Here is a 12843-nt window from a genome sequence, read left to right on the forward strand (position 1 = left end):
TTTTCTGAAACAGTGTGGGGATGATTCATGTGAAATTTAGGGATGTTTCTTAGTAGAGAAATGGCATGGCAGAAGAAAGGACACTGCTTCTCAAACTTTAATGTAGGTGTAAATTCCCTATGGATTCTGCTGATGTGCAAAGTCTTATTTTGTTTCTGTTTTTGGTACTGGGGATCAAACTCACGACCTCACATTTGCAAGGCAGGTGCTTATGCCACTGAGCTAAATCTTCGGCCCGATGTGCAAATTCTGACCCAGAAAGTTTTGGATGGGCCTGAGAGCCTGCACTTCTGTTAAGCTTCCAAGAGATCCTGATGGTAGGTCCACAGATTACATCTTGAGTAGCCTGATCAAAGAGGCTAAGATACAAAAGCAAGAGATGAGAGGTCTGGAGCAAGTAAAGAGGCTATTGCAATAATTCAGTGATGAGATGATAGAGGCCTAAACCACAACTTGTCAGAAAAAATGGGAAAAAGATAATGGATTAGAGATGTATAAATCCTTTAGATCAAGCAGCATACAAGAAACCAAAAATTTCCCAAATTGCAGACCATTATTGTCTATATGTAACAACTAGACATGAAACCAAAAGGATATAAATAGCAATCAATGAAGTACCACAGCATATTCTTGAAAATTATCTTTTTTTTTTTTGGTATCAGGAATCAAATTCACAATCTCATGCTTGTCAGGTAGGCACTGTGCTTTTGAGCTATATTCTGGTTCCTTGAAATGATCTCATCATTTTTATTTTATAAGCTGTACAATTTAAGACCCAGACAAAAAAGGTTTGATATTTCAGTATCAAAACAATGACCTCTGAGCCTGTCTTTTAACTCTGGGGTATTACCTGTCATCTAATGCCACCCTGTGAACAAGGCTTGAAGCCCAGCCATGGGGCTCTCAAACTTGGAGGGACCTCCCTGCAGATGGGTCGCCCACTAATGTTGTGTCTTTCTGGAGCAGCATTCAACATGAGTCATTCAAAGGATGATTTGTGTGCAGTTAAAAAGAGGAAGTGATACATTGTGTCAGATGAATTCCTTTCCTTTTTTGGAAAAGAGCTCCAGATTGACAGATCAGAGGGTTATCACCAACATGAAACATCTGATTTTAGCAAAAATATGACAGACTCTCTTGATAGCCTGCTGGATAAAGTGAAAACAAGTTGTGCTGCATTCTTACATTATTAGGTGGATTGTAAGTGACCATAAGATCAGAAAATCTGTGAGTGGCTGCAACCTCTGGTGGAATATACAGGGTTCAGCCTTTGTCCTGTCATGTTCAATATGTTTACTGACTGGATGCAAATATATTCACTGGATATACATCCATTCAGTAAACATGAAATTCAGCAGGAAACAGAATCGATGAAAACTGCTGCTCTAATAAAGTTCACATTCCAAAGGAGGAAAAAGATAAACAAAATAAATAAACATGGTATGTCAAATATTTAGATATGTACTATCATGTAACTAAACTAATTGGTGGGATGCTGAATTGATAGGAAGGCAACAGAAGATGAGAAATGTAGAAAAAGGCTTCATATATTATAGCAGATAACTATGATAGTGAAACAAATTCCAGTTTGGTTAAAATACTAGGGCAAATTCTACATATCTATTGGGATACAATGTTAATGAAATAAATTTAAGGCCTTGTCCTTGAGAACAGAGGACAACTACTGGTTATTGAATACAAGAGATGAGATTTAGCATTCAGAAAATAGCTTAAAAGTGTGGTTCACTACAGTTCAATATGAGTCTGCTGTGAAATATGAATCTCAAAAAATCTAGGTGGTCTCAGGTTGTATCAATGAAAGCACAGTATCTGGAACACAGGAGGGGATGCACCTCTCAACTGTTCTCCTCTTAGTGAAATGCACCTGGTAAAATGTGCTTTGATTGGCACTCAAAGTCTAAAAGGGAAACCCACAAACAGGAAAACAAACAGAGGAGAATCAACAAGGTGCTCTGATATGTAAAACAATCTGTGACTCTGAACACTGCAGTGCAAAGATGATGGAAGGAGACTGGGGGGGAAGGTACACATTGCATTTAGTATGAGTTTTCTGATCTAGAAATTCTATGCTACATACTAGTTAGGGGAAGTGTAAATTATTCTTTTAGCTCAATAGATTTGAGGGGGAAAAGTGACAGTTATTATGTACCTTTGTATACACAGAGATTTCTTTTTTCTTAGATCTGAATCAATACGTCAGAACCTGTGCTTTTGGTCATTCAAACCATTCATCACCCTATTCAAAAGCACCCTTTCCCACTCCACTCCAGCAGGTAACTAGGCTATTCTGTTTCAGATGTTCGACCATGATATAAACTCGGGTGTTCTAATTTGTGTGACTTGGGCTGCTGCCAAGTGTCATTCCATCTTCTCTCATACATAATGACCTACAGGGAGGCTTCAAGTCCTAATAAAACTCCAGGTCCTATTGGAATGGCTTTATTCTGGGCTGTTTGATATTATTACCTGTGATGAATGAACACCTGTTTTGAAGAAAACAAGACATCATAATAGCTAGTGCTGATTTAATATCATCTTGTTTTGAAGTCCCACAAAACTGTTGTTCTGTTTCCATTGGTTTTATCTTGTTTTGTCTGGCTGTCTTTTATTATATATAATAGTATAAACAAAAAATGCTATAGGCAAAGAGATAATATAGAAACCATCGTTTGTTTTCCATTAGCTGGTTCTAAATACGCTGTAATACTTTCATCCTCTTGAATGGTTTCACACTGTCTTGATATGTTTGATGCTATAGTATACGAAGTTATATTCAAATATTTCAAGGAAAGAGACACTATGGGTAACTACTACTATCTTGTGGTGAAGCACTAGGTTGCTGAAATTGTCATGCTTTGACCTGTATTGTTATGTTGTTATGTCCTCTTTTATCTCAATCTCCCCCTTTTTCATAAAAAAATTTTATTTATTATTATTATTTTTTTAATTAAGGGAAAAAGTCAAAAAAATTAGCAGGATATATTATAGTAACTTTTTTGATTTCCTATTAACATGATTTGAAGCCCTGTATTACTCCCTCTGTCTTGTTTTGACTGATTTTTACTCTGTTCTGTTCTGTTTGATAGTATCAAGTTTGAGGGTATAGTCAACTACTTTGAAGGCAATAAGATTCACTATGATGCCCATTTTGATTGGACTATTATCTTCTTTTGAAGTCCTGTAATGTTTCCAATGTTTAGGTTTTATTGATCTTGTTCTGTACTGTTTTGTTCAATTTTATTATACCTAATGATATAGGCAATTCTTTTTAAGGAAGCAAGAGGCATTATGGTAACCAATTGTTGATCACCTTGTATTCTGTTTTTATATTATGTGCTATGTCTATCCTTTGTTTTGACTGACTGCTTTGTTTTGTCATATTTGGTTTTATTCTCTTCCAAAAAAAAGTAATAAGAACTATGGGAGTAATAAACCCAAGATGTGTAAATTTTGTTGTAAAAAAGAGAGGGGGAAAAAAAGCGTTTTAAAGGATACAACTGCAAGTGTGTTTAGGTGTGTTAAGATAGATGACCATATTACCAGCCCCGTCCTCTTTAATCTTAATCTCCTTTTTTTAAATAAAAAAAAAAGATTACATTGGAAATGAGTAATATTACATTGGAATGAGTAAGGTAGACCTGATACATACTAGGTGCTGGGTTCCAAATCCCATAGTCATCTGGAAGGAATTTCCATTGTTTATACTATCCACTTATCCCTGCACTCACTCAGTCCACAAATCTCTACTGGGCTCTTTTTCTTGCACGAGGCTGCTCCAGGTACAGGCAACACAGGGAACAAAACAGTAAAGTCCCTGTTCCCATGAAGCTGACATATGACGATGGAAGAAAGCCAAGGGAAGAAAGCCTTTGGGCATTTGATTTTTGCTATTTTGACATTCTATCATATGTCCTTCATTCTTAAGCATTCAAATCCATCAATGACTGAAGTTTACTGAGCATCTAATCTGGGACAGGTGTGTTCAATGTACCCTGTGTAAATCTGCACTTATGAAAAGATGTCCATCTGCTTGTACCTCAGTTTATTCCTCAGTTGCATCTTCTGAATTCTGTATGAGATCAAGATTGCAGGCATCTTCTCTGATCTCATTCCCATCCTATCCACAGGGCTCTGTCAGTACTTTGCAGTTGTGATTAGCAGTATTGTTTCTCACTGTTCATTATCTCCCTGTGCTGTCTGTGTGGAAGTGTCACACAATTTACAGGTGAAGGTACAGAGACTCTAAATAAAAGGTAGAAGTCCTCGTATATCCTTTCCTCCTACTCCTATGTCTCTCTCCTACGGTATTAATTTTGCTTTCAGCAAATAAGCTGTTAACTAGTTCTCCCTAGCCCAAAAGGGTCAGCTAGTTTAAACCTTCAGCATTATCCTTATCAGGTATCCGTATTTTAACATAATACTCTTAAAGGAGAAGAATGGGTCCATAATGGTGCCAAGTGGAATGGGAAGAGGAAAGTGGGTGGAGGAGTGTTCCAGGATTCTATAGCAGTAATGATGAAGAGACTAACAAAAACACATCAATCTTCATGAGAGCCTTTGGAAGTAAGTAACTTATGAATGCTAAAGATAGCTCCAACTTAGGCTACCTAGTTCTCTAGTCCTTACTTAGAACCACCATGATGGCAGCCCCCAATTTTGCACTTACAGATCAATACATTAAATAAGCCAGAATATATAACAGCAGGTAAGGGCAACCCTTATTGCCACAGTAGTGTGGATATTGCATGAATCAAGGTGAAAAGGGAACCAGGTAGGGGACCATATGGTTGCCTCTGCTCCTAGTTTTGATACCAGCAATCTTCCTTTTTCCTTTCACCTCTGAATGTCCAAATCTTACCTACTCTTACCTACAAATGCCAAATGGTTATCTCTTTTTTTTTTTTCAAATGGTTATCTCTTATAGAACAACAAATGGTTATCTCTTACAGAAGTGTATGCCCATTTCCCCAGCCTAGTGCCAACTTTCTAATCCCATCGTGCTTTACTTATAGCTCTAATAATGATATTGTTTTCATCACTTGTACAGTTAATATTACCTAGTGAATAAATACACAAATTGGGGATCCACAAAAGTTCTACAGATTCATAATCACTTTGAGGACTGAACTGTGATATCTATTACCTCAAATTAAGGGATTTATAAGATGCCATAGAAAAGAGCAGGCTACCCAGTCAATCTCTGCCAAGATTTTCAGCTTTGGCAGAGCCCAAAGTCAAGTGTTTGGTTCTAGCTCGCTATAGCATCACATGTTTTTCCTGGCATGTCTCACTTCCATGAGTCTCAGAAAGTGGAAAAGGAGCCACAGAACAGAAAGTGCTGGGCATAGAAACCCTAACGGTTCTCCAAAATGGTGACACCTTCTAGGGATAGTTTCTGTGTCCTCTTTTAAAGTATAGGTGGGGCCTCATCTGGGTCAACCCAGCCCAATCCTTCTCTTTGAGTACAGGCTAATTTGGAGGCTGATTCTGCAGTACTCTGGTTCTGGCAGATTCTGTGAGTTCCTGCAGGGGAGTCCAGCTTTAGCAAACAGTGAGTTTTGCTTCTGTGGCCTGGGAATGCAGATATAAACAGGCAGCCATGTACCAAGGGCAAGCTGACACACAATTCTGATTCTTCCACTTTCTCTTCCTCAATTGCTGTGGCAGGAAGGCTTCTTTTAACACCCGTGATGAATTCTTCCTTTCTTCTGTTTGCTTCCCATTCCTGCCCACTATCCCAAAGCTCACATGGCTTGCAGGCGAAGGGAGGAGTGAAATGAGCTGCCAGAGGAAAAAGGTAAGCCGAATTTCTTCTCTAGGCCTAGGCAGTTGGACTGGCTTTCTTTTTATCCTGGTTTCTGCTATAAGGTGACAATATAATATGCTCCACAGGGAACACTATGGTGAGAAATAACTGAAAGAGATAGCTTAGAAATATGGCCTTGTGTCCATCCACACTTGTTGTCTGGCTAGTTCTTCAGTCTTGTCTTAATCTCCCCATGATCTGCAAGATTGATTCTCAATGAATTTAGTGATCACGTCCTTGTTGAATATGTTTGATAGCTTCACCACATGCAAAGGACCTGCTGAGAAGTGACAGTGAGTTCCACTGACTCTTGAATGTTTTCAACAGGGGGCCCTATTATCTCACTTTGACTGGAGTCCTTGGCTAATAAAACCCATTGCTAAATTAAACAAACCTTTCCTCTAGCTATGCCAAGTGTCTGTGACAAAACTCCACCATGCCAGGGTTTTCCTTTCTTGTCCAAGACTTAGAAAAAAGGTTGTTTTCTCAGCTGCTTGTAGGCCTAGGAAGAGAGCCAGGCAGGCAAACAAGCCAGTTCGTCTTGCATCAGATAATTCAATAGGCTTTTGATAACCTTGAGTCTTTTGTCCCTTTCCCAGGTTGAGCTGAACTCTCCACACCAAGGGACAGAAGGGCCGGAAATGCTCCAGACAGGAAGATCTACAACTAGAAAGAGGCTATGAGATGGGGAGACTTGCAACATACCCAGTGATCCTCATAGGAATTCCCTAGTCATTGTGTTAAGAGCGCTGGAGGCAAAAGTGGCAGCGGTCCAGTTCCAGCGCCTATCAGGCTCTGATGCTGATTAGAATCTACTTCATCACTTGGAAAGTCACTCTCCATGGAACAGGGATTCCTCAACACCTAGCTCCATAGATGTGGGGTAGAGCAAGGAATGACTTTTTAATGGCATCTTTTAACTGCCTTCCTCAAAGCGGGGAGTAAAACCTGTAGAAGTAATATAGTGCTGGAAAATACAGGTTGGAAAAATGAAATGTATTTGAGCAGGCATGAGTTTATTAATTTACTTATATATGGCCAACTTTACTTTTCCTATAGCAGTTTGGGGTCAGAGAGTAAGCTGGTCTGAATCTCTAATGAAATATAACTGTATACCCTTGGAAGAAGCTTCTAGAAATTTTGTACCTGAGGCTGGAAGAACTTATTCCTTCACAGACTATCATTATGTTTATTCATAATACCTCTCTGGTGATTGTTGTCAAGTGTTTATCTATTACATATTAGGTTCCAAAAGTATACAAAGCTACTGTTTAGAGAACAGCTTCATCCTTAAATAATTTATTGATGTTTTTTCAGATCAGTAGGATACTAATTTAGTAAGTTATAGCATAGTAATATGTAGTTCCAGGTTAGAGAGATATTTGCAGTTGTTTTTGCCAAATTTTTATTATAAATTTTGAACACAAAACAAGATTGAGAAAATTTTATAATGAATACCCATAAACTTATTAACTAGTTCTACAAGTACTATATTTATTTATATCATGTATTTATTCATTCATCTATCCATCTTTCTTTGGTTCTTGTGTAAACTGCAAACATTAGAATCTTGTCCCTTAAATACTTTGTGTGAGCATAACTAATTATAAGCTTAAGATTTGTTCATATGCTTAAAATTTTTGGATTTTTTTTTCAGTGAATGTTACATGTGGTTTCAAAGAATTAGTGAGTCTTCTCAAATTATAGTAGAATTAGAATTTAGTGGCTACAGATATATGGTAGTGTGTAAGTCAACAGTCAGAAATATGAGTTACTGATTCTTTCAACATTAATACCTGCTTTAAAGAGATATAATTTATGTGTAATAAAATTATTTTTAATATAGACATTAAAGCTGTAAATTTCCCTTTAAATACCACTTTATACCACACAGGTTTTTGTATGTTATATTTTATTTAATTTTCTCATTTTCTAATTTTTCTCATTTTCTAATTTTTTTGTGATTTATTCTTAAACTGATTGCTTATTCAGCAGTGTGTCTGTATTTTAAAATTGCTACACATTAGAATTCTCCAAATGTTCATCTCTTATTAATGTCATTCTAATGTGATTAGCAAAATTTGTATGATTTAAATTCTTTTTTTTTTTTCTTTGTATCGGTACTGGGGATCGAACTCATGACTGCATACTTGCAAGGCAGGTGCTTATGCCGCTGAGCTAAGTCCCCAGCCCCTTGATTTAAATTCTTGAAAATTTATTAAAGCTCATTTTATAGTCTAACATACAGTTGGTGCTAGAAAATATTCCATGTATATTTGGTAAAAATGTATATATGCTCTTATTGGGCACAGTGCTCTCTAGAAGCCCATTAGATCATAGTGTTGGGTACAGTGCTCTGTAGAAACCTATTAGGTTATAGTGTTATTTAACTCTTCTAATTCTTTTTTTTTTTTTTTTGTCCTGTACTGAGGATCAAACTCACAAACTCGTGCTTGCCAGGCAGGCACTTGTGCTGCTGAGCTAAACTCCCAGGCCCTAACTCTTCTAATTCTTATTGAATTTCTGTGCAGTTGTTCTATCCATTATTGAAAGTGTGGTATTTAAATTTCCAACTGTTACTGTATCTATTTCTCCAGTTTTGCTAGTTTCTGGTTCATGTATTTTTTGGGGGGGGGTATTAGTTATTACACATAAATATATTTATAATACTTATGTCTTCCTAACAGCGTGAAATTTTCATCATGATAAAATATCCTTTATTTTCCAGTAATAATTTTAAAGTCTGTCTTGTGTGATATTTAACCATCCCAGGTGATATTTAACCTCATTTGTTTATTGTTTACATGGTGTATATTTTAGTATCTTTTTGTTTTCAACCTATTAGTATTTTTTTTAAAAAATGTCATTAGGTTTTTGTTATAATTTACATATATATAATGATCACATTCACCATGTGGAATTTGTACCTGTACATAATGTACTTTGATTTGTCTTTTATTTTTTTCTTATTAGTTTCTTTGACTCTACAGTATGTCTCCTATGGACAGCATACAGTTGAATCATGATTTCCTTTTAACCACTATGCCAATCTCTGCCTTTTGATCAGTTTTCATGTTGGTTTCTTTTCATTATAGTAGGAGAATCTTACAGGAATAAAAATGTAAGAAAATTAGTAAATTTTATTTTTAACTTTTTAAAATAAAATGTTGGGAAACCAAGATGGCAGAGTGGTAAGCAGTGGAGGAAACCACCTCTCTGAGAATTGTCATTCAGACACTGGAATAGAACATTGTGAGGTAGACAAAAAGGAGGGAAATGGGTCCACTGGACCCAGGAAGAACCTGAAGTGTGAACTGAAGCCTATAGAGAGAATGAAGAGAGAAACTTCAGTGAAGAAGAAAGAGGTAGCCAGCAGCACCTTCTCCCTAAGGTGGGATTCATTATACAAAAGGAGTTGTTCGAACATGTGGGTGCATGGTGACTGTGATGGCTGCTGACACTGGAGGCCTCTACAAAGAGATACAGCAGAGGAGGGGAGTAGCGTACATGAAAGACTGCACTGGCTAATGGTGAGTGGAGTTTTCCCATGGGAGATAGCAACTGGTCAAGAGCCACCCTGGAGACAGGCCTGCAGAGCTCAGAAACCAGAACAACTGCCAGCTCCATCTAGTGGCCCTCAGTGGAGGTCAGACCTACAGAAACTGTTCAGACAGCAGTGAGCCCAATGTGTCTGGTCTTAGGGCAGGCCTGCTGAGGTTATCCATTACCCACCATAAACCTACTGCTGACTTGCTGGGATAGATCTGCATGAATCAGGACTCTGTCTCCACAGGTTACGTACTAGTGAAACTACAGAGAACCCTGGAAGTGGACATTATTTTCTCTTTCTCCTTCATTGTTTGATCCTGTTTTTATATAAATGTGAATGTGGTTCCTAGCCTCTTTGTGGCTGTTCTATTCTGTTTTTCCTTTATCTCTTTCATCTATCTTTTCCTTTAATCTTCTGCATCAGTTTTCAAAGTTGGTGTGACCCTCCTTTGTCCTTCAACCTTATTTCTAATCTTTTCCTCTTCTACTTTTTTTTCTCCATAATCCATTTTAAATTTTAATCCCTGAGGGGAAAATTGAAATATTAAGGACTCATATACTGCATATAATTTTCTAGTTTCTCTTAAGTTTTGTTATATAACCACAAATGTAGTTCATATGGTTAAAAGTGGCAAATTAAAGGTTAGCTTAGTTCGTCATTTTCTTTGCTTTGCCTTTCTTTCTTTCTTTTTTTGGTAGTGGGGATTGAACTCATGATCTTGTGCCTGCCAGGCAGGTGCTTATGTCACTGACCTAAATCCCCAGCCCAGCTTGTGATTTTCTAGGCTGTGTTTGATCCTATTGATATCACTATAGTCAAAAGTGGTATATTGATCTAAACAGCTGTTGGCCCTGGTATTCCATAACTGAGATTGACTAATGGTCACAGAAAATACTGTGGCACAGTGCCAAAGAACCAGGGATTGAGCCAAACAAGCAACAGTTTCTCACTGTCAACAAACTGAAGAGGTAAAATCTTTCAATAGACTCAAAACCCAACACCTGGATGATACCTCAAAAAACAGTCATAACCTAGGGGTCCTAAATACTAGCAATAAAGAAACTCACTGCAGGCAATTTACATGCATCACCCCAGGAATTAAACTAAAAAAGAAAGGAAAGAAAATGAGAAGACACACAAACAAAATGCAATCCAGCCATCCAGTTCACCAAAGGCAAATCCAGGAGGCAATGAAGTGGGAAAATCCGAAAGCCTCCTACCAGGCCTCTCTGAAGTGGTAGCAATAAAGCAATTCAATGAAGCTCTAGAAAAAATGAAATCAGAAATAATCTCTCAGACAACTACTGAGGTGCTATCCAAAATAAAGATCATGCTTAGTGACACTAGAGCAGATATGGACAAAAAAACTAGATATGCTTAAGAAAATTATGTAAACTCAACATAGGAAAGAAATGAAATCTATAAACCAGATTCAAGCAGATATCCAGGAGAGTAAAAATTCTATTGAATGTTTGAAGCAGATTAGACCAATGTGAGGTCAGATATTGAAGACAGGTTTCCATTTAGTGACCAAGAAGAGAAAGATTTCTCAAAAACATCAAAGGATCATGAAAAATCAATTCAGCAGCTGCTGGATGAGACAAAGGATAACTTAAGATTGATTGGAGTCAATGAAAAAGCAGGAGATAACCACAAATGATGTTTAAAAATTGTTCACAGACATCATGGCAGAACATTTCCTGGTAGAGAAACAGAATTTGACATACAAATAGAACTCCATTTGTTCACAATCAAAACAACAATAACAAAACAACAACAAAAACAAAATAAAACCTACAGCCAGTCATATCATAGTCAAGATTCCAGAAATTCAACACAAGAATAGAATCATAAAAGCTGTTAGAGAAAAGAAAGAAGTCATGTATAAAGGAAAGCCCATCAGAATTATAGCTGACTTCTCAGCACAAACACTCAAGTCAAGGACAGCTTGAAGTATTCCAAGCCTTAAGGAAAACAACTTTCAACCCAGATTGATGTATTCTCCAAAACTATCTTTCAAAATTAATAGAGAAATAAGATATTTCCATGACAAAGAACAGCTGAGGGAAATTATAATCACCAACCAGCATTCTAAAATGTACTTAAGGACATTCTAGAAAGAGGTAATAAGAACTACAGCTCCCTGAACCTCAACAGAAGAAATCCACCAGGCAAGGCAAATAATTAGAGGGAGAGGGAGGAAGGGGAAGCCAAAAACAGAAAAATATCATGACAAGGATAAGTCAATACATTTCAGTTATAGCCATGAATATTAATGGTCTCAATTCACCAATCAAAACACACAGATTGGCAGAATGGATTCAGAAGCAAGATCCAACAATATGCTGTGTACAGTAAATGTATTTAATTTGAAAATAAATTCATAGATTGAAAGTCAAAGGATGAAAAATAATACTTTATGTGACAAGAACCAAGAAAAAAGCAGGGCTAACTATTCAATTTGCAGACAAAATGAATTTCAAGCCAAGACTGATTAAGAGATATAAAGAAGGTTATTACATCCTCATAAAAGGAAGAGTCCAAGAGGAAGAGATTACAATCATAAATATATATGCAACAAACACCAGGGCACCCAACTACATAAAACAAATACTAATGAACATGAAGAATCAAATAAGCAATAACACAATTGTATTGGGAAATCTTAATACCCAATGTCACAAAAAGACAGATCACTGGACAAAAATCAATAATGAAATATTAGAACTGAACCAAACTTTTAAACAAATAGATTTTGTAGATATCTATATAGTGTTCTACCCCACGACATCAGAATACACATCCTCAGCTGTCCATGGGACATTCTCCAAAATAGACCACATACTGGCTCATAGAACATGCTTCAGTAAGTGCAAAGGAACTGAAATTATCCCATGCATACTATCAGACCACAGTGCTATGAAATTGGAAATCCACGGCAAAAGAAACCACAAGAACTTCATAAATACATGGAAAATTAAATAGCACCCTACTGAACAACCAATGGGTCACTGATGGAATGAAAGAAGAAATTAGACAATTTTTACAGATGAATGATAATGACAATATAACATACATACCAGAACTCATGGGACACAATGAAAGTAGTTTTAGGAGGGAAATTTATAGCAGTAAATATCCATAGCAAAAAAACAGAGCAAGCGAATATAAACAACTTAGTGGTGAACCTCAAACTTCTAGAAAAAGAAGAGCAGGCTAAGCCAAAATCTTGCACAAGGGAGGAAATTATAAAGATCAGAGCAGAAAAATGTCCTGTAGACCTAAAAACAATACAAAGAATCAATGAATTGAAGAGTTGGTTCTTTGAATGACTAAATAAAATTGAAAAACCCTTAGCCAGCATTATTCAAAAAAATAAAAAAAGGAAAAAAAATATAAAAATCCTAAATAAACCAATATCAGTTAATGAAATCAAAGATATAATTAAAAACCTGTCAACAAAGAA

General features: G+C 36.7%; 1 protein-coding gene across 3 annotated transcripts in view; it reads right to left on the reverse strand.

Moving 5' to 3' along the window:
- The window catches only part of Rad51b (RAD51 paralog B), a 569590-nt gene that overhangs the window by 14106 nt on the left and 542641 nt on the right, over positions 1 to 12843 (reverse strand). Inside the window, exon 10 of one of the 3 annotated variants that reach the window (XM_063241556.1) lies at positions 1 to 12843. This exon is cut by the window's right edge and continues 16639 nt beyond it. The exons of the other annotated variants lie outside the window; for them this stretch is intronic. The gene's annotated coding sequence lies outside the window, so the exon portion shown is untranslated. 3 annotated transcript variants of the gene reach the window in all.

This window comes from Cavia porcellus, unplaced genomic scaffold (genome assembly GCF_034190915.1).
Source record: "Cavia porcellus strain 051 isolate PalLab524CR breed Dunkin Hartley unplaced genomic scaffold, mCavPor4.1 scaffold_31, whole genome shotgun sequence".
In the NCBI taxonomy this organism is placed as follows: Eukaryota; Metazoa; Chordata; class Mammalia; order Rodentia; family Caviidae; genus Cavia; species Cavia porcellus.